General features: G+C 36.3%; 1 pseudogene; it reads right to left on the bottom strand.

The window, feature by feature from the left end:
• Positions 1–18566: 18566 nt before the first annotated feature.
• Positions 18567–19014, bottom strand: LOC122202648 (annotated as a pseudogene).
• Between the last annotated feature and the right edge of the window lie 8666 nt (positions 19015–27680).

Genomic DNA, 27680 nt, shown 5'->3' with positions numbered 1-27680 from the left:
ATTGGGTTGCCAAAGGGTCTTACTTTATGAGACAACAGACTTTAGGATCCATACTTATTGCACCAACAAAATTAAAGTATGCTTTTAAGAGCATTAATTGCCAATTATCAAGGACTAATATGTTAAGATAAAATGCGTCTTAAAAAATTTATTGCCAGTTATCTGTATAACCTGTTCTGAATATTGTATTGTCAAAGGTGCTCAAGTTCAATAAAGTGATATATTTAATTAGAAACAAATTTTTGATATTTCCAGAGGTTGGATCAAAGATATATTATTTATTTTTCTCAATTGAAAATTTGGATTTTCTACTTTCCCAGTATTTCTAAGTCAACAATTATTATACAGGAAAAAATTATAGTTTATTTAAAATTAAATATCAACATATTTTAAGGCTTAGCTATTATTGAATCAGTATTCAAATTTCAATACGTTGAAAACTGGAGTGTGTATATGAGCGAATAAATAGCCAGGAATAGACTAAACTATTGGTATGTTGCCAGTTACCAAGATTAAGGGAAAACTTAATCCAAAACTCAATAAATGTGGGGTTTTTTCATTATTTTTTTTCTAAATAAATAACTTCCTTAAAATCAAATTCCATATTTAAGGATGAACGAAGTTTAAATTTTTACAATTTTCAAAATGCAAGTATTTGTAAAAAGATTATATTATAGCCATTAATGCATTATATACAAGTGTAACATATTGTTTTTAACTGGCATACATTTCCTCTTCCCTATATTGCTTGTTATTTGTTGCTGGTTGATACTTGAGAAACAGTGGGTACCTTTGCCTAAAAACCAAAGAACTTCTTATAAAATAAGTAATTGTAACATCCAAACCACTTTTTTTTTTCAGAGTTCATTGCTGTTAAACTTCTTTGACAGCTTAAGATAGTCCAAAATGGAATCATTGCCCAGGAAAGGACTGTGATGCCTCCTCCCCTCTGCTCCCAAGGAAGGGTAGACCAGCACCAGGGGCCTTTTACAAGCTCAGTGTATTTCTGAGGTTTCAAAGCTCTCCTGTCCAACACACTGACACTATTGGTAAGTTCAGGCTCTCCCAGGCACTGGACTATTAAATACAGAGCTGTGACTTCTGGGATGTCATGACTACAGTGCTGTGGGTCAACCTTAGCTGAGTCTGAACCTTGTTTACTTGTTTTATTATTTTTTTTTATTTTTTTTTAATTTTTTTTTTAACGTTTATTTATTTTTGAGACAGAGAGAGATACAGCATGAACGGGGGAGGGGCAGAGAGAGAGGGAGACACAGAATAGGAAGCAGGCTCCAGGCTCTGAGCCATCAGCCCAGAGCCCGACGCGGGGCTCAAACTCGCGGACCGCGAGATCGTGACCTGAGCTGAAGTCGGACGCTTAACTGACTGAGCCACCCAGGCGCCCCTGTTTACTTGTTTTAAAACTCAATTTTGCTTTACTAAAAACATGTTTCCATTCAATCTCACACAATACAGAGATACACAATTTTTGTACGTTCACTATTGACTTTTAGGAATTCAATAGTGTTCCTCAAACCCTCAAACCCATTCCTCTCAGAGTAATTAAAATTAACAGGATGGGTGAGAGGGGATCTTTTATCTTCCTTCCCCTTCCTGCACTATTCAAACCACTGATGTCAGCAAAGAGCCCATCTCAGCAGGTGTTGGGACACTGTCTCCATCTGTAAAATGCTGATTCTTTCCAATAGCAATCCCACCCAGAGCAACACAGTCCCTATTTCTCTTTCCTCAAGTTTTCTTCTGTGAAAGACACTTACGTTGCATCAATGTTATCTCTCGTGGGTAAATTCTAAAAAATCCCTGACAGTGGGGTTGGGGTACATGGAAGGGGTAGCTGCTTATTTTCTACTTGTCAGCAAGACATTGGCCAAAGACTTTGCCAGGAATGTTTTTAGAAGCAAATATTCATAAGATGGCAGGTCTTAGCACCTACTCCAATTGATAGGAAGGAATATTTAAGAGTAAAATATTGAGTTTAGGAAACTACAAGATTATGACCCCAGACAGGCTAGCCATGATAAGAGAGAATATTCTCCCAAGATGAGGTTATAAGTGTGGAGTCACTGATAATATTACTAATATAAATAGGATTTTGTTTTTACCCCAAGCTGATACATAAGTTTATAACCATATCTGTGAACTCTAATTCTGCCCCATAATAAAGATACTGGGAAATTTTCTTGACACACAACTCATCGAAAAATAAAAAAATTAAAATAATTTTTAAAAATATGCAAGTACAGTATAATAAGTTGAAAATGGATACATACATGGAATCAGAGAGACCAAGTTCAAATCCCAATTTTACTGACTACTCAGAATGAGACTTGAGCCATTCACTTAAACTCTATAAGCTCAGATTCTTGGTCAATAAAATGTGAGCATGAGTGACAATCCTGAACATTTTTTATAATGTTTAAATGAGATATTCAGCTCTTAAAATAATGTATTAGTTTTCTTATCTCTTTTTCTGATCACACTGTACTTCAAAATAATTAGCACATTTTTTCCATTTCATGTGGCATCAATAAGGAAAAGCAAAACAATACTTATGTCACATTTATAATAACACTTAATATTAGATGCTTAATAATTATATAATAAATTTTAACAGCAGAGTTGGAGCCAGAATTACCTGGATACACCTGCCATATTTATCAATGAGAACCTTAACTCCTTTGGTTCAGATTCAATCACAATCTGAAGCAACACTGTTGCTTTTAGCTTGAGGCTAAAAGCACCCAGAGCACTGAACCAGAGTTGCAAATCTTATAAAATGCCATTAAAACCAAAATCCATGTAAAATCAAGAAGTTATTGGTACAAGTACTCCCAATACCAAGATAGAAGTCAAGATGATTTTTAGGGAGGAAACTAAAATGTTCCCACAGAGTCGGGGATTTTAGACTTCAGCTCAGATTTGGGCTGGCTCAGAGGAAAATGTGTCATATGTTCAGTGACCTTCAAAACACACACACACACACACACACACACACACACACACACACACCACTGTGCTTTCTTCATTTAGCGGGGGGGGGGGGGGGGGAATTTTATTAAGGTTATCTCTTAATCCTTTGAGTTCCAACAAGTGGTGGGAAACATGGAGAGATACCAAGACCATGGAGAAAGCCCAGCTGGAATCAGGCTCTCCATCCCCACTCACACATGCACACATACGGTCTCATGTCAACCTGAGATAGGAAATAGGTCTGTTGTCTGACCTGTTGGCTTTATATGTAGGTGTAAGGGAAAGGGTGGTTAGAAAGAAGAGAAACAGTGTGACAAATAACTGCTATACATTGCTTTTTAAAAGTATTCTTAATAAATAGGGGAGGAAAGTAACTACAAGTTTGCACTTGTAGCCTTAGGTAGATGGATTTTTGTCTTTTTTGGCTCGATGGTTTTAATTCGATATCTGAGATGAAATTTATATAGCCAACAAACAATAAAACCAAGAACACAGGAGACTGAAGAAAGTTCAAGCTTGGTGGGGAAGAGGATCAATCAATTGATCCATCAATAGATAGATGATAAATATATATATATATATATAGATAAATACATGATAGATAGATGATAGACAATAGACGATAGATAGATAGATAGATAGATAGATAGATACATAGATAGATAGATAGATAGCTGGATAGATAATAGATAATATAGAGATATCCACAAATCTGCTACTTTCTTCTACTGGACTTTTTATCACCACCCCCAATTTTGTTCAGTTAAAAGATACTGACACAACACCTAAATTTGTATTGCACAATAAACACCCTTTCAAAGGGTATTTATTATATTTATCGTTTAAAGGGAGATACTTAAAACATTCATAGTTAAAAAAATAGATATAAAATTAAAATAACAATGTCCTTCGGTAATAAAGACACTTGCTTTTCCTATGGCTCTTCTATAATTCCCTTTTTAGTTTCTTGGATGGATGGATGGATGGATGGATGGATGGATGGATAGATGGATGATGTACTACAACAGTAACCAGATTATATTTTCTAGGTTTGAACTCCCACTTACAGCATTGTGGGGCCTCTACTCCCAATAGGTTTCCAAAGTTCCCAGGGACCTCTCACACAGGTGTCCATGTTGCTCTGCCTTCCTTCCTGTTATAATGGAAGACTTGTTGATGTTCCTACTTATGAACTTCTACTTATGTGCTATACTCGATCCACTCTGACTTTGCTCTACTATATAAACAGGTTTTTCTTCTTGACCAGATTATTCTTATCAGTCTAACAACGTACCATATTTTTTTTCTCATCTAAATGAATGGCTATTCAATCAATCAATCAATCAACCAATCTACTTTCTTTATTGCTACTCCCTTCATTTCTCTGCATAACACATTCTTTGTGTGTTCTTTTACTGGTTGAGGATGATGGTGGGCCTATCCCTCTTGTCTTCCCCCACCTTTCCTGCCCCTGCTGACACTCCTGCATGGCCTCTTTAACTCAAAGGGTGGAGAGACCATCATCTGCCACTGCTAATGTGTGAAAGGTTCTGCCCTATTCTCTTTCCATGCTCAGAGTACAGTGTGTCTGTGATACACTTCTGCTCCTAAGGTCGACCTTTTGGGTCCCTAGGTTCCTAGGCCACTGATCTGTTGATGGCCTTGTCCCTTACTCTTAACACCAGGATCTCCCTCCAATGCCCTTCTCTCTTTCAATGACCTCCAACAACAGTCCCCTCCCTGAAGTAAGGAATATCTCCTACACACTGCACTTTGATCAAAGAATACTATCAGATGCTCCAAAAAGCAAACAATATTCTGGTGAAATAAATCTTGCTATATGTATATTTTTCTTTCTTCATGGCTCTGGAAAAATTTTTGCCCCATTAGGGAATTGAGGCATTGGATCTGAAGTATAAACTATTTAGTATACACTGTTCTATTTAAAGTTACTGGTTCTCTGTTGCATGGGCTCATCCTTCTTACATCAAGCCAGTCTACCTTATTTTCCCTGAAGATAAAGATCTTCACAAGAGTATCCTTCATGGACTTATACCTCATGGTCTCCTCCGTAGGTACTTAAACACATCAAATTTCCAGGATACGAGTTTCAAGACTATATGCTCCTACTGTTTGGGGTCTTAGTATCAAATACCAATATACCTGACTACACAAAGAAGGTGCAATCATCATCGGCACAAAGTACATAAGGCTATTTCCATGGACTAATAATGAAAAGATCTCAAAGGAAGAAAGAGGAGCAGACTAGTACTAACGAAAGGAACGGAAGGCCCTGAAACATTATTCGTCTTCTCTCGCCCAAAATTCTACACAATAAAAACCCTCTCTCGTTCTCAAGATAAGCCTGTCAAAAAGGTCAATGTTGGGCACCTGGGTGTCTCAGTTGGTTAAGCATCCAACTTAAACTCAGGTCATGATCTCACACTCCGTGAGTTTAAGCCCCGCGTCGGGCACTGTGCTGACAGATGCCTGGAGTCTGCTTCAGATTTTGTGTCTCCCTCTCTCTCTGCTCTGCCCCTGCTCATGCTCGCTGGCTCTCTCTCAATCTCTCTCAAAAATAAATAAACATTAAAACATTTAAAAAACAAAAAAAGGCCAGTGTTTCTCAGCATTTTAAACTTTGACTTCTTGTTGTATTACATGAGAGCTCTTACAGATTTTTCATATTATATCCAATTTAAAATTAATCAAGTATTATAAATAAATGTAAATAAAACTAAAACAAATACAAATATAAAAAGGTATAATTTTGTTTTCAAACTAATAGGCTGTCCATCATTTTGACCTGAGTCTCCTTAGCAGAGCATGGCCCTTTCTAAGTAGTTGCACATTCTATTTATGCATAATAATCAGAAAATGAGAGTTATTCATAGGGTGGGAGTGGACAACTGCAGGAGAGGAAGTTTCAGTAGATGAAGCAAGGTAGAGACAGAGAAGCCAAACAAAATTATCGAGTGTAATATCAAACAGGTAGAGAGGAATGGATGCTAAAGAACTTTCAGGCAGATTTTTTTCCAGGCTTAGTGAGAGGGGATGTGGGCATGGTTAACACTGTGATAACGGCAAAAGCCACGAGCATATGCTCTTCTTGCTTTTCACAATTCCTCCAGCACACTAGGTGTGTGAAGCCTGCCATCTTCTAACTCACACACAACTGCCAGCACTTCAGGGCTTTACCTCAGATGACCCCTTCCCATCCGCTCACCTTGCCTCCTCCCACCTTCCCTGGGTAAAGCTCTGTCCTCTGAGACACATGTTTGTTTTTAGAAAACAGTCAAAATAAAGTGAGATATTTTAGATTATGTGTGGAAGTAAAAGCAGCATAGCTATCATACAAAACTAAATGATCAACTGAACAAGTTATGCACAAAGTAATAAGGAAAGTCAGAAGGCATTACACTGATGGAAATACTAGGCTAATAAATTCCAGAGAGTGAATTATACCACATAAAGTGAATACATTCATGGAGTTAGCAGGATAAGGAATTATACCAGTACAGTGACATCAGATCAAATATTGGCTTTGCCAAGTTTTTTTTCTAGTTCACACACAATGTGACATTCAGGTGTACAACATAGTGATGCAACAACTCTATGTGCTGTGCTCACCACAAATGTAGCTGCCATCCATCACAGTATCATCGAATGTATTCCCTGTGCCTTTTATCCCCATGATTTATTCCTGCCATAACTTCCACACCCCTTCACCCATTTTGCCCTCCCCCCACTTCCCTCCCTCTGGCAACCATCAGTTTGTTATCTCTAAAGTTCTAAATATGCTTCCTGCTTATTAATTTCTTTTTGTTTTTATTTTGGATTCCACATATGAGTTAAATAATATGATATTTGTATTTCTCGGTCTTACTTATTTCATTTAGTATAGGCCAATTATTTTAACCTCAGATACAGTATTTTACCTTTTTGCACCAGTGATTTTCATTTTAAATTGAATTAATACCTATCTTGTATAGTTGTTGGATGCTTAAATAAGGTGATAGATTTGAAGGTACCAGTCAGACTCAAACTATGATTGTTAGTACTGCTGCTGTTGTTAATTTTCATTTTTTCCAGATTTATATCCAGTTTCCATACTCCAGAACCTGACAAAAGTCGAAGGAAATTTTAAAAATAACCATATTCTGATAGCTGCACAACTCTGTGAATATACTAAAAATCACTGAATTGTACACTTTAAGTGGGCGAATTTTGTGGTGTGTGCATTGCATCTCATTAAAGCCATTCTATACATATATGCATGCACACGTACATTTTTTGTCTTTGCATGCATACATACATACATACATATTATTTATACATGTGTACTCTTCTATATTTATAACATATTCACTGAAAGGCAGGTGCTGAGGGATCCAAAAGCAGTTCTAATGAGGAGAGTAATTTCAGGAGCAAGAAAATGAACCTGGCTCATGAAGACAACTACAGGGTTGAAGTGAGGCCGGCACTGAGAATTCATGTGTACTAGTGATGTGAATGTTCTCTGTGGACATAGAGTATCATTACGTTATCCCACGTGGCCCACAGGCCTGTACAGTGTCAGAAGCAGCTCTTCCCCATCCTGCTGCTAAATTAAAACTGGGAAAGCAATATGCTGCTATTGCTATTACTGTGAATCCATCTGCAGCCTGTCACAGTTCATCATCAGGTGGACGTACATATTTAACTAAGTACCTGACTAGTGTTATAATACTGCATTGTGCTAGTATTTGAAGAGTACCTCATAAGTGAGAAAATTACACGGCAGTTGGTGCCTTGGTCTTGGCTTATTTCATGACTTTTTGAGGGAGCAGGTATGGTTAGTTTCTTAGTTTTACAGTCATAGGCTGTCATCCTTACCTGATAATCACACCTGGAAATTACGCTTCACAGAACACATGTCAGCTGTTGTACTTACGACTCACCCCTCCATGCTTGTGACCCATTCTTCTCTCAGGTCACATATCCCGGGCCCGACTGGACTCCTTTAACCCAGCCTGGACATCCCCACAACTCGTAGTTGACAACAACACATGTGAATTGAACTAATTAAATTAATATTTAGAGTCAGGTAGAAGAATATCTCCTAGGCCTATAAACTCAGCTATATCTGGATTATAGTTTTTACTTCCTCTAAAGAAAAATGTATACGCTGAAGAGGGTGATGGATTCATAAAAAGAGGTCAAAAGAAATAAACCTGGTCAATATTTGCTGATAGTTTTCAAAATAGTTGAAACCTGACTCTCACACAAATAAAAAGTTAGCCAAAATTTATAAAATGTACTAATGAAGGAAATAGATAAATAGTGTCCTGGTACACAGAAAAATTTAAGACTATGGATAATTAATGGAAGAGGAAATGCTAAAATATGATTACAAATTTAGATATACAATAGGTTAATATTGATTATGATAGCAATTTCAGTACAAACAACATCCTATGGCAATTACTGAATTGGCTTCAAATCTTGCTCCAAAAAAGTTCAAAAGCTATCTGCAAAGACTACACATCTCAAAAATGATGGTGACACAGGAGGCTCCTGATTTTCCCTTCTCCCGTGGATGGCTCAAATATACATCTGTATACAGAGTAATTCCCTCTGAGAGAAATCCAGAATCTAGTTGAATGACTCATTTACACAGGTGACTGAGAAAATACCAGTATCAAAATGGATAGGAAAGGCTGAGACAAACTCTCACCACAAATTATATCCCAGCACATAGCTGTAAAGTCAGGTGAGAACCCCAACTCTCAGCTTCTCCCTGAGGAGCAAAGACTTTGGGACATCTAACATCTCAAACTTTATGGCTCCCACCCAAGGGATAGGCCCCCAAATCACCTATATCTGATAATAAATGGGGCTTATATTCATGAGTTCCCCAAGACTATGACAAACAAAGAAACAGCTTAAAAGCTTCTGTGGCTCACAATTATACACCAGGCCTCAGGTCAAGAGAACAGGCAAAAATGTCAATCTCCCAGTTTCACACTCTCCCCACTTCTGTCTGACAACCCAACTTCTACTCAGCCTGCATCTAGGTGCTGACTTCAAGTCTCCCTAGGGACACTGGCATGTCTCGACACACACTCAACTACTAGAGCCACTAGGAACAAATATGGCAGCACTGAAATAACAAGAGTTTGAGAGGCAACCAGGAACTCTGGTCACACTGATTGACAAGGCACTTGCCTACACAAAACCAATCTTTAAAGACTGGGAGATGTGGCTAACGTGCAGAAACCAAAATAGACAATCAAGGAAAATAAAGTAGGAGAATATGTTACAAACAAAAAATAAGATACATTTCCATAAATCAATCTTAATGAAATAGAGATAAGGGATTTATCCATTAGAGAGTTCAAAATATGGTTATAAAGAAATTCAGGAAAACAACGTATGAACAAAGTGAGAATTTCAACAAAGAGAAAATATTTAAAAGGTACTACCAGAAAATCACAGAGCTGAGGAACATATTATTAACTGAATTTAATAATTCAACAGAGAGTTTCAACAACAGATTTGATTAATCAGAAGAAATAGCAAACTTGAAGACAAGATAGTGGAATTCATTCAATCAGAGAAACAAAAACAAACTAATAAAAAAGAGTGAAAAAGAGTGAAGATGACTTAAAGGTTTATGGGATACTGTCAATATACTCATTATAGGGATCCCAAAATGAGAAGAGACAGAGAAAGGGGCAGGATGTTTTTTCAAAGAAAAAATGGCTGAAAATTTCCCTAACGTAAAGGAATAAACAGACATCCAGCTCTAGGAAGCCCAGAGTATCAAATAGGATAAGAACAAAGATACCCACATTAAGTGCTTTTTAATTAAATTGTTAGGATTTAAAGAAAAATCAAAAATCTTAGAAGCACCAAGAGAAAAGCAACTACTTATATACATGGGAATCCCTATAATATCATCAGTGGATTTTTCAGAAGAAATCTTACACACCACGAGGGAGTAAGATGATATACTCAAAGTGCTGCAAGAAAATATCTGCTGACCAAGAAACTTTACTCAGCAATGTTCTCTTTAAAATTTGAAGAAGAGATAAAAAGCTTCCCAGACAAACAAAAGTTGAAGGAGTTCATCACCTCTAGACCAGCCTTACAAGAAATGTTAAAGGGACTTCTTCAAGCTAAACAAAAGGACATTAATTAGTAGCAGTAAAGCATATGAAACTTTAAAACTCACTAGAAAAAGGTAAATATAATTAAATTCAGAATGCTATAATACTGTGGGATGGTAGGTAAATCACTTGGTGATTTTACCCTTATAAAAATGTTAAAAGACAAAAGTATTAACAATAACTATAACTACAATAACTTCTTAAGGGATACACAATATAAAAAGATGTAAATTGTGACATCAAAAACATAACATGTAGGATAGGGGAATGTCAAACTGCAAAACTTTTGTATGTATTGGAAATGATAGTAGCTTGAAATACACTCTTATAAAACTATAAGATGTTTTGTGAAAACCTTATAGTAAACACAAAACAAAACCCTATAGTAGATACACAAAAGATCAAGAGAAAACAATCACAGCATACTGTGACATAATATCATCAAAACACAAAGAAAGAGAGCAAGAGAAATATAAAGGAACAAAGAAACTATAAAAAAGCCAGAGAACAATGAACAAAAAGGCCAGAGTAGTTATGTACCCTTAGACAATCAATGTAAATATAACTGGATAAAATTCTCCAATCTAAAGACACAGAATGGCTGAATAGATGAAAACATAAGACCCAAATATATGCAATTTACAAGAGATTCACTTTCACTTTAAGGACACACAAAGATTGAAAGCGAAAGGATGGAAGAAGATATTCCATGCAAATGGAAACCAAAAGAAACCAAGGATAGCTATCCTTATATGAGACAAAACAGACTTTAAGCCAATAAGTGTAATAAGAAACAAATAAAGTTATATAATGATAAAGGGATGAATTCAAAGGTCATAACAACTGTAATATTTATACACCAAACATAGCAGCACCTAAATATATAAAGCAAATATTAACATATCTGTAGAGAGAAGTAGACAGTAATACAATAATAGTAAGAAACTTCAATACCCCACTTTCAGCAATGGAGAGCTCAACCAGACAGAAAATCATTAAGAAAAAAACTGAACTTAAACTACACATTAGACCAGTATACCTAACAGACACATACAGAACATTCCATCCAACAGCAATGGAACACACATTATTCTCAAGCACACATAGAACATTTTCCAGGATAGAACACACATTAGGCCACAAAGTAAGTCTCCATACGTGTAATAAGATTGAAATCATATCAAGCATCTTTTATGACCAATGAATATGACAACAGAAATAAATTACAAGGGGAAAACTAGAATATTCACAAATATGTGGAGATTAGACAACATGCTCCTAAACAACCAAAAGGTCAAGAAGAAATTTTTAAAACTGTATCTTGAGACAAAAGAAAATGGAAGCACAACACACCAAAACTTATGGGATGTAGCAAAATTAAAGGAAGGAATACTAGAGAGATAAATGCTTACATTAAGCAAAAACAAAGTTCTCAAATAAAAAACGTAACATTATGCTTCAAGGAACTAGAATAGAAAAGGGACAGACTAAGTCCCAAAGTCAGTAGAAGGATAGAAATAACAAAAGGTCAAAGCAGAAATAAACAAGACAGAGACTACAAAAAGAAAAATAGAAAAGATCAATGAAACTAAGGGCTGGTTTTTTGGAAAGATAAACAGAATTGGCAAACTTTTAGCTAGATTAATTAGCAAAAAAGAGAGGCTTCACATACATAAAGTCAGAAATCAAAGAGGAAACATTACAGAAACACTACAGATCATAATAAATTACTATGAACAATTATACACAAATTAGATAACCTAAAAGAAATGGATAAATTCCTAGAAACATTATACTTCCCAGGACCAAATGATGAAGAAATAAAAAACCTGAACAGAACAATTACCAGTAAGTAGATTGATTCAGTAATCAAAAATTTCCCAACAAAGAAAAGTCTAAGACCAGATGGCTTCATTGGTGAATTCTATCAACCATTTAAAGAATTAATACCAATCCAACTCAAACTCCTCCAAAACAATGACAAGGAGGCTGTTACCAAACAGACCAGATATAATAAATGCCAGTAAGGATGTGGAGCAAAAGAACCATTATATAGTCTTGATGGCAATATAAAGTGATATAGCCACTAGGAAAAAGAGTGTGGAGCTTTCTTAAGAAATTAAAAATAGATTATTTTTACACATTGATCCCACTTCTGGGTATATATCTCATGGAAACGAAATCATTAACTCAAAGAGTTAGAAAGGATTCTGAACTGAATGAAAATGAAAACATAGAATGTGTAGAATCCTGCTTGTACTTCTATGTTCCCTGCAGAATAATTCACAAATAACCAAGTTATGGAAACAACCTAAGTGTCTGTCAGTGGATAATTGGATTGGATAAAGATATGGTGTGTGTGTGTGTGTGTGTGTGTGTGTGTGTGTGTGTGTGTGTGCGCACATATACATGTGTATTGGAATGTTATTTTGCCTTAAAAAAGAAGGAAGTAATGGCATTTGCAACAACACGGATTAATCTAGAGACCATTATGCTAAGAGAAATCAGCCAGACAGAGAAAAACAAATACTACATGGCATCACTTATATGTCAAATATAAAAAGGAAAAAGTCAAACCCATAGATAGAGGGTAGAATGGTAGTTGCCAGCGGCTGAGGGATGGGGAAAACAGGAGATGTTGGTAAAGGGTACGAACTTGCAATATACAGTCTGAGCATCTCATGTATAACATGACAACTATAATTGACAATGATGTATGATTAAAATTTGCTAAAAGAGTAGAACTTAAGTGTTCTCACACACACCTACAAAAGGTAGAACATCCATTGGTATCTTCCCCCTGCTCCATTGATATCTAATAATAGGTAAGAGCAAAGTATGACCTTTGACCATATATTCAGCCTGTTTCTAGGGTTCCTGTTCTTATAAAAGTGAAATTTTAAAAAAGTCCTACCTCATTGGATGATTGTAAAAATTGAACATTACATATATAAAGGGCTTAGAATGTGCCTCACATATTATGCTGTTTGTATAAGTTTTAATTATTATCCCATAGCATTGCTATTATTATTATTAGAATATTATAATTATATAAAATTATAATGTGTGTGCAGGTCACACAAACTCAGCACTCTTTACTCTGACAGGATATATGCAAAAACATACACAGGATATTCACTTGAGCATCAGTTTATTATTAATTTGCTGGTTCTGTTTGTTTATTCTTGCATGCCAGAACTTCCTATTTTGACATGTTTTGGTGACTTACTGAATAATGACCATCATGTCTATGGTTTTGAAAGTACTCACAATACCTCACACCATACTAATTTCTAATTCACCTGCCTAAAATACCGGCTACTTTTAGGGTATCTCAAATCCCACCTTTCATGTCATTACTAAGTGAGAAGTTTGAGGAAATATCTTAACTAATCTGGGCATAAATATGAAACATTTTACTTTTCCAATCATAGTTCTTCATATGAATAATATCAGCCCTTCCCTTTAGATTCTAACTTGGACGAGTTTATAAATTCCCACTGTTCTGGCTCATCAGTTCATGTTCACCTACTCTGCAGAATTTCTATATATTCCTTGGAAATATTTTGCACTGGAATAATTCAAGACATTTCTCACACTTTCTATTACTCCAACTAATGACCACGTGTTCACAACTGCCTGTCCCTTATCCCCTGCTTTATCTGACCTAAGTTTAGTCAGTCTTCTGTCCTCCCAACAGGTCCCTGAATATGGCTCTCCCCAAGCTCCTGGGACGAAGCAAGGGTTTAAAGGCAAAACATGCCCCCTGTCCTCCAGTACAAAGAATCTGCTCATCACAGGGAGACACATTTACTGCCAGACCAAACCCAAGATGCTATCTGCTCATTCTCCCTCACTTGCCAATGTCCCCTTCAAAGTTTCCACTAGTCCTGCTTACTTCTCTCTATAAAAGAAAAGACTTTTCTGTTTGATTCTGATATGCTTGCAGATGTCTGAAATCAGAGTGTTTTCCATAGTGTGACATCCTTTTTGAATAAAATCTCTCCTTATCTGTCTGGATATGCTTTTATTTGATACTGATATAGACTCTTACAATATTTCTTTCTGAGGCATAGCTTTTATTAGATTTTATTATAGAATAAAGGAATTAATTAACCAAATTAACTCTGCTTTCCCCTCTAATAAATCCATATTAAACTATCCTTTCCCACCATCCCATAAAAATTACCCTAGAATATTTAACATTACACAGGACATAGTAACACAATAAATGTGTGGTTTAATTTTGTTTTATGTGACCTCTCTGAGCTTTTACATCATATTATATAACGTAGAGGAACTCTCTCTCTCTCTCTCTCTCTCTCTTTCTCTCTCTCTCTCTCTGAAAAATATGACATTAATTCTTGAGTTCTGTTTCTTTACAATAATCCATTCCTTCCCTCTCAATTTCCTAGGTATTTGGCAATATTCCCATGCCTCATTCATTCAAGGTGCTCCTTCATCAAACATTTATTGAAGGTTTATCCTGTTCCCTAGCATTTTGATAAGAGCTATGGATACTATTATAAACAACACAGGCGTAACACAAGTCTTTCTCTGGAGGTAAAAATTATAGAAACACTTGTGCTTTTCTCTATTATTATCAAATCTCCTAGGTCTCCCTCTCCCTTGTAAGCTAAGTTCTATTGCACATTTTAAAATACTTCATAAAGATTACTACAAAGTTCTTTTTGTCAACTACCATTGTTAATTCTGCTTTATGATGAATTGGCATAACCAAAATTGTCTTGATTGCTGACTTTTATTCTTATAGTTGTAGCATTGTCACAATTATTATTTAGGATTTTTGGGGTTGAAAGTGACAGAAACTAACAAAAAAAATTATAACCTCACATTCAGATTCTGTTAAAGCACAGTCTAGGTGCTCAGAGGTCATTAAGCATCTATCTCCCTATCTTCTCTGATTTCTCTGCAATAACTTTTTTATAAGACAGAATCTCCCCACAATAGGACAAAAAGTACAAAAGAATTTCAATTATATATTCCATGAACCTAGCAAATTTAGCTTAAAAGAAGTTTAGTTTTTGAAAAAAAAAATTCTGGGAATGTCTGGGTTTATACATTTGTCAGTAAGATGTTGGTGCTCCAGTTAGCAAAGTCTGGGCCACATGACCATGTTAAAGTTAGGGGCAAGTGAGTTGACATTAACCATAGTAGAGCCATGTGGACCAAGAGTGGACGAAAGGTGGTTTCAATAAGAGACACAAGTCACTGTCAGCAGAAGGGAAATAAGGACCACTAAAACTTAGGCATGTCTAAAGGGTACAGGGTACCAAGGTGACCCCAGAAGTGGAGCCTGCATGTTGCCTTTGCCAGGACTGGTTGTGCCACTTGCAAGAAAAAGACATAGAAGTGTGTGAGCCTCTACTGTTCTTCCCGACCAGCATATGTTTTTGCACAGATATTGGTAACAGGATCTCCACAGGATGTAGCAATACAAGAAAATTCCAGGAGACACAACTTTTGTACAAGTGTCTTATGTGATTTCATATCGTTATCCTCCAATCAGCTTCAATTCACAGGAATACTTGCTGGGACAGAAGGACAAAGTTCACCTCCCCCTTCTCACCACTTGCCCTGCTGTGTCTACACTCATTCTCAGACTAACTCTAACTTTCACCTCAATGAGCACCATTCATGTAGGAGACCAAAGAAGAGTCATATATAGTGCAAAGATAGCTCCATCCTGTAAACAGGTGTCCGTTTCCCGTTCTCCTCAATGCCATGTTTTTTCTCATTTTGTGCTTTTCATCACTAATTTCACTGTTTAGAGTGGGTCATGCTGGAATGCTGTCCAGTGTTCCTAAACACAAAAAGTCTGTGATGTGCCTTAAGGAAAAATACGAGAGTGACATAAGCTTTATTCAGGTATGAGAGTGTTACTGGCCATGAGTTCAATGTTAATTGCATTAACAACACATACTAAATAAGATGTTTGTCAACAAAAACATACATAAAACAGGGTGTGTGTTACTCAGTTGATAAAAATGTGTGACCAAAGGCAGATCGCAGGAACCTAGGAACCACGGGTCAGTATTTGTTATTTTAGTGTTTGTGAAGACTTTACAGACATAAGTACTTCAAATAATGACAACTGACTGTAAATAGTCTATATTGTGCTAGATTTATTATTGCTAGAAGTGAAAAATAATGTGGTGATATTTTAGAAAATAATCATAGGGGAAGAAACATATTTTGGAGTGGAGGTAAGGAAACCGAACTTCTCTAAAACATTTCCCAAAGAAGAAGCTGAAATATAAAGGATAAGGAAAAACATCAGTCATTATTTTGGAAATAGACAAAAGACTGATTTCTGAATAATATTCTGTTGTAACAAGATGCTAAATACAGAAAGAGCTAGGGGGAGCACCCACCAACCAGATGACCATTTCATTTCTATTCTTCACAATTGGTCTGTTTAAGTTATTGAAGAATAACTAACAAACATAATATTTGAAGTGTACATGATGATTAGATGTACATATATACTTTAGAACGATTACCAAGATCAAGATAATTAACATATCTATCACTTCACATAATTAGCTCTTTTTTGTGTATATGTGGTACGAACACTTAAGATCTCTCAGCAATTTCAAGCACATGACACCATATTATTAACTCTAGTCACCATGCCATACAGATCCTCAGAACTTTTATTTTTCTAATAACTGAAAATTTGTACCCTTTGATCTACACCAACCCATTTTCTCCTCCCCGGCCCCTGAGAACCACCTTTCTATTATCTGTTTCTGTGTAATGAGATTTTTTTTTTTTAATTCCACATATAAATAATGTCATACAGTATTTGTCTTTCTCTCTCTGGCTTATTTCACTTAGCATAATGCTCTCCAGATTCATCCATGTTCTACAAGTGGCAGGACTTCCTCCTTTTTGTGGCCGATTCATATTCCATTGTGTATACATGTCACATTTTCTTTATCCATTCATCCATTGATGAACACTTAGCTGTTTCCATATCTTGGCTATTGTGAATAATGATGCAATGAATATGGGTATGCAGATATCTCTTTGAGATACTTATTTCATTTCTTCAGAAATATAGTCAGGTGTGGGATTACTAGATTACATAGAAGTTTATTTTCAATTTTTTGAGGAATCTTCATACTGTTTTCCATATGACTGTATGATTTTATGTTCCTTCCAAAAGTGTATTAAGAATTTCCTTTTCTAGGGGCATCTCAGTGGCTCAGTTGGTGGAGTGTCTGAGTCTTGATTTCATCTCCAGTCATGATCTCACAGTCATGAGACTGAGTACTGCATTAGGCTCCATGCTGGGCATGAAGACTGCTTGAGATTCTCTCCCTCTCCCTCTGTCCTTACCCTGCTCTTGAAAGAAAGAAAGAAAGAAAGAAAGAAAGAAAGAAAGAAAGAAAGAAAGAAAGAAAGAAAGAAAAGAGAATTTCCTTTTCTCTACATCCTCTCCAGTATCTGTTATCTCTTGTTTTTTTTTTTTTTGTTTTGTTTTGTTTTGTTTTTATTACAACCATCCTAACAGTACACGTGTAAGCGAATATATCATTATGGCTTTGATTTGATTTCCGTGATGAGTAATGATGTTGAGCACCTTTTATATATATATTGGCCATTTGTAGATCATCCAAAATATCTATTTGGGTCCTTTGCCTGTTTTTTAATTGTATTATTTGTGGTTTTTTTGGAGTTTTGTTATTTTTTGTTTGTTTGTTTTTGCTATAAAGTTATGAGTTCTTTATACATATTTTGGACATTAACCCCTCATCACAGGTTAGTATAAATTAGTTCCTCCCAAGGGAACCTGGGTGGCTCAGTCGATTAAGCCTCTGACTCTTGGTTTCAGCTCAGTTCATGATTTCATGGTTTGTGGGATCAAGCCCTACCTCTGTGCTGACACAGTGCAGAGCCTGCTTGGGATTCTCTCTCTCACTCTACCTCTCCCCTATTTGTACCTCTCTCTCTCTCAAAATTAATAAATAACCTTTAAAATTTTATAATTGAAATTAAAAAAAATTGTTCCTCCTATTCTGTAGGTTGCCTTTTCAATATATTATTTCCTTTGCTGTGCAGAAGCTCTTTAGTATAGTCTCACGTTTTTATTTTAGCTTTTGTTGCCTGGGATTTTGATGTGTTAACTCTTTTTTTTTTTTTTAACTAGGCAAAAACTTTATTAACCTTGTTTCAAAGTTTATTCCCAGGCTTCTTCAGCTTAATTAGCTGCAAAGAATGAATTGTGTATAAGCAAAAACTGAAAAGAATGGCAGTGTCCAAGGAGCTTGGGCTTAAAATATTAAAGATCTAGATTTTAGCATATCCATGGAAAAATTTTTAAAAAGCACTCATAATATAAAATAGCAGCTCCCAGTAACTTCTTCAAGTTTTATTTTCTTCAGAAGTTGACTCAACTCAGTTTGTTTCCTTCTTGGAAGCTTCATCAAAATTTTCCACAAGATCTGGAACTTCATCATCATCCCCTCTGGTAGTGAGTGGTGCTTTTCCATCCACAGATTCTTCTTAAACTAGTCAGACTTGCTGTACCACGTTGGTTTAAGATCTTGGGTAGCACTTCTGTCAGCTGTTTGGTCTCAGGGTGGCCTTTGTAACAAAGTGTTTGCTGCCAGGGATGTCTGGACTTAGGGTTCTTGAAGTGGATCACTGTTCCCTGGTTTGTGAACATATTCATTTTTTCAATGTTAGAGATACTGTTTACCCCTAACTTCTTTAAAGAGAACTGAAATTTGTTATCATCTACTATAGCCTTTCTATGAACCACCTTCTGTCAGCTAACAGTTCTTTTCCCACCAACGTGCACTTGTGCTTACAGTTTGCCGAGTTTCCCCAAACTCATGATAGTTTATTGCTCATGATAGTTTATTTCATCTTGGAACAGAAACAGGACCATGTGGGGGACTAGGGCTGGCGCTCAGGAGATCTCAGGTAGACCAGCTGAGATTAGGTGAGCTCACATGGGAACACAAAATGGCAGCTAACTCACTGATTTTTAAAGGTTCTCTTTCCACATGAGTACAACCAACCACTTCCACTCCCCATCCCTACCACCACTAACCAAGATTTTAGAAATCACGGCATTCACCTCAACTCCTTCCACAACATGCAACCCATACAGATGGAAAATAAAACCTAGAGGAAGCAAGTGATATTTTCCAACATCCTACATTCAAACCTTACCCCGTCAGGGGTGGCGTGGGCCTCTTATTCACCCTCAATCAGAATTCTACCAGTGGGTTTGGAGTCTTATTAGCAAGCCCACTACGTGATTCAGCATATCCCAGGGCCTGATTTTTCCTAACATCTGTCTAACAAGACAAGTTTCAAAATATTTTTCTAGAAAATGCTGACTACAAGGAAATGAAAATAGGCTATTTCATGCATAATAAAAAGAAAAAAGCTAAAAGATTTCAGGAGCCCAACAGAGAATTAGATTAGTAGAATTTACATTCAAATGAAGGTAATGGGTATTTGTTCAATGTTCTCATCATTTCTTCACCAACTTAAAGGCTAGTACTGATATAAAGCACTACATAATTAAAAGTTACCTGAAATCCCAAATTGCTGGCCAACAAATCAAAGTAATTCACACTTATGGAGTTTTTCTTTCAAAATTAGTAAGGCAAATGGAAATCCCAACCATTACATTATGCCTAAATAACCTAACAAAGTAGTTACCATCTTGACGAGAATTCTGACTAAAATGATGTACTAGAACCTACCCATGTTTTGCATAGGGAGGCAGTACAGCTCCTTGTGAAATGTATATGCAGGCTATTCATTATGCCTGGCTTCAAATCCTGGTTTCATAATTTACTAGCTAGGTGACCTTGCAAATACTGCCCATGAAGCATCTAAAACCAAACAGTGCTAAATGCTAACACTTTAAAGGCTTTTATCCAAAACACTGTTGGAAAAATAGAATTTAAAAAACAAACCTCAGGGCACCTGGGTAGCTCAGTTGGTTAAGTGTCTGACTGCAGCTCAGGTCATGATCTTGCAGTTCGTGAGTTCAAGCCCAACATCAGGATCTGTGCCGACAGCTCAGAGCCTGGAGCCTGCTTTGGATTCTGTGTCTCCCTTTCTCTGCCCCTCCCCCATTTGCACTCTGTCTCTGTCTCTCAAAAATGAATAAACATTAAAAAAAAAATTTTAAATAAAAAACAAGTCTCCTCCCAAACCAGAAAATCTTTCTGCAAAGGTAGAAGAGAACAAAGACAATTTTACTATCAAAAAAGCATTAGCATTAAAGCATAATGTGATACACATCACAGGAAATCTGCTAAGAGATTGTAAAAGGCAGAAAGAAGTTTTACCCTTTTATATAGCCAATAGAAACATCCATTATATACATATTCTCAAAAATAAAAACAAAAACCCATAACCAGTCCTCAAGTAAGAGGACTAGATAGGACCACCTGTCACACAAGTTCATCCTAAATTCACCTGGTAATTGGGGTGGTACTCTGTGTTTGCTAATTGTCTTTGTCCACAGGAAAAATAAACTCATATCTTTATGACAAGAAGTAGCATTACATTGCGCAGGTAGACACTGCCAGAGTCAGGCTCCTATCTCCCACAATAACTGGTGCTCTATCTTCCCTGATGGTTACATTTCAAGGGGCTGGCTCCCAGGTCCTTGAGAAAGATATTCCTGGGTTGTACGGCTGGTAAGACATTTATTTAGCTGCTTAAAAAAATTAACATACGTTTCAAAGCGACCAAGAAAGACCTCAATATTACAATTTTTCTTTTTTTTTTTTTTTTTTTTCAACGTTTTTTATTTTATTTTTGGGACAGAGAGAGACAGAGCATGAACGGGGGAGGGTCAGAGAGAGAGGGAGACACAGAATCGGAAACAGGCTCCAGGCTCCGAGCCATCGGCCCAGAGCCTGACGCGGGGCTCGAACTCACGGACCGCGAGATCGTGACCTGGCTGAAGTCGGACGCTTAACCGACTGCGCCACCCAGGCGCCCCAATATTACAATTTTTCTAAAGTAAATGCTCTAGGAAAAGGGAGGCAGTGGGAAGTCTCTTCTTTAATTTTCAGTTAGGAGAAGTAAGCTTCTTATTTTTAATTTGTATTTGGTCTCATAATCTCAAAACTCTTAAAGAAACCAAACTTTATTTATTTAAAAATGTAAACTGAAGTTCTACAAGATTCTCCTTTGTAAAATTCTATTAAGCTTATTTTTCTTTCCTTTTTTTCAGAAAAAAGAATCAATGTTTCTGAACCAAATAATAACAAGGCCCAATTGTCACTTAAGGTGGGGTAAGTGTCATATATTATTCAGTTTAATTTAGCTATACATTAGCTACAATTTCTGCTGTGTTGTTTTCCATATATACATTTTTTTATTTTCCCTTATTTTTCACGAAAGCTCTCGTCATGGGAGCACACTGCTGACAGTACCAAGGGCCTCTTGCACCTGGCAGAATGAGAGAATAAGGAGGTAAATGAGTAAGAGAACGAGCAGCCACTGTCTTCCTTTCGACATTCCTAGAACATATTCATCAAATACATACGTAATAATATTTCAAAATCAATGAAAGATAGCAGCAATTTCTTTTGATAAAGCTGCCAACGCTTTTAGTTTCTCTCTACTCCATACTTTGGCCTGCCCTCGTGTATCTATTAGTAGGTTCACAACTATGCACACAGAAAGACTCACATAAGCAAGCTCTTAGATCCAACTGTCTAAAGATATACAGGAGACTATTAAAATTCACTATTTTAAGGGTGCCAAAAAAGGTAAGGAGAAGTGTGTCATCTCTACTAGAATACATTATTTTCAAACAGAAGAGACTAAAAATGTTTACATAGAGTATGGAAAAGTCATTCATAATCTCCTCTTCCTTTCTTTTTTCAATAGACCCAATAAGACTATAGTGATATGATTTTATTTACTCGTCATCACAAATAGAAGGCGACTTTGGCAGGAGCAATATTATAAGCAAGAAGAATAAACCAACACTGATGTGGTATAGTTTGGAAAGCATAATGAGAATTACTTCTCTCATCTCAGCCTGGAAATTTTCCTGAAATTACGCCATTAGTGCTTCATTCTTTTAACTTCTTAGGAATACCAATTAAAATACATAGGCCTCCCAAAGAGATAAGATGAGGCTACCTTCATGGTCATATGGTTCTCAGGGAGACTAATATCACAAGATATTTACAACAATGAAGCCAAGCTGATAAGCAACGATATAAGGGGACTTTTGTGAGGCAAATTCATCCCAAGGTTAAGTTCTGACACAATACAATCTATTTCTGAAGGACAGTAGCAGGAAACCCTTAAGGAGACATGTGAGGTATCTGCACATGTGAAGGAGATGCTCCCAGAAAGAAGATTTCTGAAAAGGGAGAGAAAACAAGGACCACAGCCCATCTTTGCCATCTGTGTCACTTTGCTTTCATAGATCAGGTAATTCAGAACAAAGTACAAAAGATATATATTGTCCTTGTCCTTCCAACAGTCAGTAGCCAGTCAGATGAGTGGATTCAGTGAACACTAAAATACAAGTGTACAGACGAAATAATTTTCACTATAACAAAAAGTACTATTACTGCACTTACCCTGTAAACAAAATGGCTTAAAAGATCACATTATGCCTTCCTTAAAAGATATTTCAACTACCTTTTGAAACATTTAAGATTTAAAGGAGTTCTGTTTTTGTGTTTCTTTTTGTTTTTTAGCGCAAAATATCCCAGGTTTATCTTACACTTTCTGTATCCCAGTCCTGAAATCATTCATTTCTCTAGGCACCCCTGGGTCTTGGTAGGAGGAAAGCAACAAATTTAGAAAACAAGTTAGAGACTCTTGGGGTAGTTACTAGAATGGTCATTTCCTTACTGGTAGGCCTTTCCAGAACTATGCAGAAACCCAGATACATATGTTTGTATATCTTTATGCATTTCTCTATTTTACATGTATATATAAAACCTTGATTTCATATGGATAACTGCAATTCTAAGCCAACTACACAAGAATCAATCTAACCTTTCTATTTTCCTTGTAATTATTCCTCATTTTACAGGTGGACAGACTGAGGTCTTGGGAGATTATCCAAGGTCACATGGCTGCTAAGAGCTCTTAACCACTTTAAACTAAAATTTTTTTAATGTTTATTTTTTTTAGAGAGAGAGAGACAGAGAGAGACAGAGAAAGTGGGGGAAGAGCAGAGAGAGAGGGAGACACAGAATCCGAAGCAGGCTCCAGGCTCTGAGCTGTCAGCACTGAGCCCATTGCAGGACCTGTGCTGAAGTCAGATGCTTAACCACCTGAGCCACCCAGGCATTCCTCTTAACCACTTTAGAAACAGAAAGAATCCCCTGAGAAGTCTGTCTCTAAGTCATTTTGTGGAATTCAATAAGTGGCTATAGGATCCCAACTCTAAATAGAAAAGTTGCCAAGTAGAAAACACAAAGTCCCTTTCTAGTTCTGTTTTTATAACTGCTGAGATCAAGCAAGTTTGTTCACCTTCAACAACCTGAAGTCTGTTAGTTCCATAAAGTGTATCTAAGTGTAACAGAGCCATATTGCCATTGCAGGAAAAACACAGGACACAAGATAAGCTAGTGTTTTCTTTGACTTCAACAGTAAAAGTCTGCATGGAATGGAACTACACACCTAAAGAAAAAAAAAAAAAAACTGTAGTCCTACATTTGAGCTCTTCGTGATCTAAGCCTCTTTTTTATTTTCGGATTTCAGAAAACCATCTCCAGTCAAATAAGAATACTAAAAAGCAGTCAACAATACCATACTCATCTGAGTCCTTTGACCTTATGTTCATAAATTACCACTTACATGTTTCTTCTTTGCTTCAGTCTTTACTCTTGGAATCATTTGAAGGTTTATAAACCAGTAAATAATATCCCTTTAATATTTAGTAATGCTTTTAGAATGTGGCTTAATAATTCAAGGAATGTTTTGCCAATTCAAGATGACAATTTTTATAGGAAAAAAACATCTAAAATTACACTATTTACTCCAGTTTATGCACATATATGAAGTTTAATACACATGTCATAAACCATAGATCACATATGGCATAATTGATATTTCATGTAATTGAGGGAGCAATCCCAAATTAATTAGAGATCAAAATAACTTATATGAGCAGCAGTAATTCCTGAAGTTATTCCTTTCTACTTATAGCATGATTCAATTTTATACCCTTATTTCATTTGAGGAAAAAAAGTCCTTTTCTGTCTTTCAAAAATTGGTAGGTATTAATAAGTACTTATTTTCTGTTCAATCCATTCAAGAGATAGTTTAAATAAACACAATTTAAAGTCATCAAAATAAACACCAGAAATGCAAAAGACTCTTACAAAAACAGATTTACAACATTTGTCAAAAGTAATATCTTATAAATGCATCATAAAGAAATACGAACTCAGAACCTTTTCATTTTAGAAGGAGGAGATAAAATTATACCTATTAAAAACAAGAGTTATGGCTATTCTGTCAAACACTGTTAAAACTGACAAGAGAAATGATATATTTTTTCTAAAAATTTAAATGTTCTTAAATACAGATATAACCAATTCACATGAAACTTGTAAAAGAGCTGTTCCCATTAGATAAATAAACTTGTATTTATTATATAATATATTCTCTATATTTGCTGAAGTACAAAATAGGATCAGAGTTGATACAATATGCATAGTAAATAATTCTAAATTGATATCCCACTGGTGAAGCCCATTACGTCTTCAGTTATGATAATTAAAAGAACTGTAAGTGTGCTTACACAGCCCAAGTAGGATTAAGCCTAGTTACTACTGCTTTTCATAGAAGAGACCAGAAAATTGGGTTAATCCACTGAAAGCCCTTTTCCCCCTCTAATGGTGCTGACATTTCTTCGTATCCCTGCTAGAACAAGGATTCCAGAAGTCTGGTGCAAACACACAGCATAGGGGGGCACCTGGGTGGCTCAGTCAGTTAACTGTCTGGCTCTTGGCTTCCGCTCAGGTCATGATCACATGCCTTGTGGGTCTGAACCCCACATCAGGATCTATGATGGGGGTGTGGAGCCTACTTGGGATTCTCTCTCCCTCTCTCTCTCTGCCCCTTCCATGCTTATGCACTCACTCTCTCTCTCTCTCCCTCTCAATAAACAAACAAACAAACAAACAAACATTAAAAAAAAAAAAAATGTTTTCTGGGAAAACACGTCCCAGAAGCTGGAGATCTAGGAGTTAGAAGGTAAAGCCTACTTACTGCACTATCACTTTGATAGTCAAGGCTCTTTCCCTTTATTTTAGAATTCTGAAATTGCTAACGTAAGAGTTCATAGTCTCTATGGGGTGGCCAGAGGAAGGGGAAGGAAGTACCTCCTTTCCAGTAGTGAATGCTTTATTCCAATATAGGTCTTGTAGGTATCAATGAGTCTGGCCAGCTTGTTTATCTTATACAGACAGCCCTTTCCCTACATTTAGACACTAGCCAGGTAAGGGAGGGTTCCAGCATCAGGTAAAAGTGGAGCTCAGAACAAGCCCTGACGTCACTGCAGGGGGAGGACTCTGGTTGTTGGTTAGTTCTTACTCATCTCACTATTTGCTGGAGGGCCAGAAACCAGAATCCCTCCCTTGAGGCTGAAAATTGCATCAATACCATTCATTTCCTTTGATCCAAGTAGCAAAAACACAGAGGCTTGGAGCCATTACTCATTCTGCTTCCTCCCATCAGGTCTAAGTCACTGATGAAAATGCTCAGCCTAACTCCATAGCCCAGAATAGAAAGTTCTTGTCTCTCACTGTACCAGGATTAGCTTCTAAGGTGGTTTCCTTCAAGGCAAAAGCCCATATTGATACACAAGACAAAGACATTTTTTGTTTCCAGGTCACAAACATTAGACACTTCAGATCAGCAGACTCTAACATTCACTAGGCTTAGAGAAGACAGTTTCACTTCTAAGTCTGTTTTAGCTATAAAATGGGAATAATAATACTTGGTCTCATTACCTCCAAAGATTGTTTTGAGGGAATGAAATTAGATAAGAAAAAGAGATTTTAAAAGATTGAAATAATTATAGCATTTTATTATCTTCAAATCCTTCTATTCTCATATGATCAATATTAATTTTTCAATTACCAATAATCTCTGCTCAATTGGTAAATTGTGTTCAAAATAACTGGTGGTAGAAAGGTTATCACTTTACTTATTACCTAGTGATGTTAAGTGACAAAACACAGAGAGGCATATAAAAGTTATGTCACATGTTCCAATATTGGTATTAGGCTTGTACCTATTTCATCATATTCATCCCTGTCTTTCACAGTGTTATGTTTCATTTTTCTACCTTATCCCTTCTTCATTTTCCCTATTCCAAGTAGTACCCAAGGTATTTCTTACCTACACCAAGATCTTCAATAAAAAGGCATCTATCCACTGAAAGAATATGATTCACTTCACACATTAAATATGGTAACTATTTTCTTTCCTGTCTATAAACCAAATCCACAGAACAAGTGTGTATGTATCTATATCTATATCTATATATAGATATAGATATAAAATTTTTTTAGTGGAGAAGGAAAGATACATTCTACAAATTTTATCTAACATCTGACACACCAATGCAGTAACTTTCATGTGAAAGTAAAGATTATTTACCAAGCAACTGGTCCCAAGGTAAAATAAATAGTGTGCATTGGTCCAGTTTATAAATGTTCACTATTTGGAATGAAGACTATTTCATGGTAAGTAAAATTAAAATCAGAAGTGACCTCAAAAAGAGGAGTGTATATGCAGTCATATTTTAATAGAGATGGGGAAATACTTGGGCATTGGCTGGAACTGCCAGGCATGGACAAGGTCATCATGAACACACTAACCAAAACAGCCCTCCAAGCAGCAAACCCTGAGTCCTCAAGATCTGCTGATACCTGGAGGAGATGCAGAGGAGCAGGATGAACAAGCCATAGGCCACCAATGCCCTATTTAGAAGAAGTGAACTTCAAAGTCATCACTATGAACCTCACCCGGAAGAATGGAACAGCTATGGAAGGAGACATAAGCTGAAGAAGCACAAGTCCTTGGTCTCTCCGGACCAACTCCCTCAAGTCCTGAGTACTTCCCCACAAGCAGGAAATCAACTTCAAAATCAGACATAAACTCCCAGGAACAGCAGGAGGAAAAGCTACGGAGAAAAATAAGAAAAATTTCCCAAGGCAACTACTCAGATGTGGCAAACAGACTTGAAAAGAGAGAGACAGCTCCAAAGCACAAAAATTTATGACTTTTTTTTTTCTTATTTTCATTTTTAATAAGTTTAGAAATGAATAAAGGCCAAAGCCATAGTGATAGCAGTTAAAAACTAATTACATTTACAAATAGTAAGAATCTTTTAAGGGTTATTTATACATAAACTTTGGGTCTTTATCTATTAGTTCTTATCTATTAATTTTCTCCAATACAAAATATTTGAACCAAACTTCTGGTATGTGTCTTGTCCCACATATGACATATTTGCTTATACTGTGAAATCAAATTTTTAAA

This window comes from Panthera leo, chromosome D2 (genome assembly GCF_018350215.1).
Source record: "Panthera leo isolate Ple1 chromosome D2, P.leo_Ple1_pat1.1, whole genome shotgun sequence".
NCBI classification, from domain to species: Eukaryota; Metazoa; Chordata; class Mammalia; order Carnivora; family Felidae; genus Panthera; species Panthera leo.
Note: the sequence above shows the minus strand (reverse complement) of the source record. Positions and strands in the feature narration are given on the sequence as shown.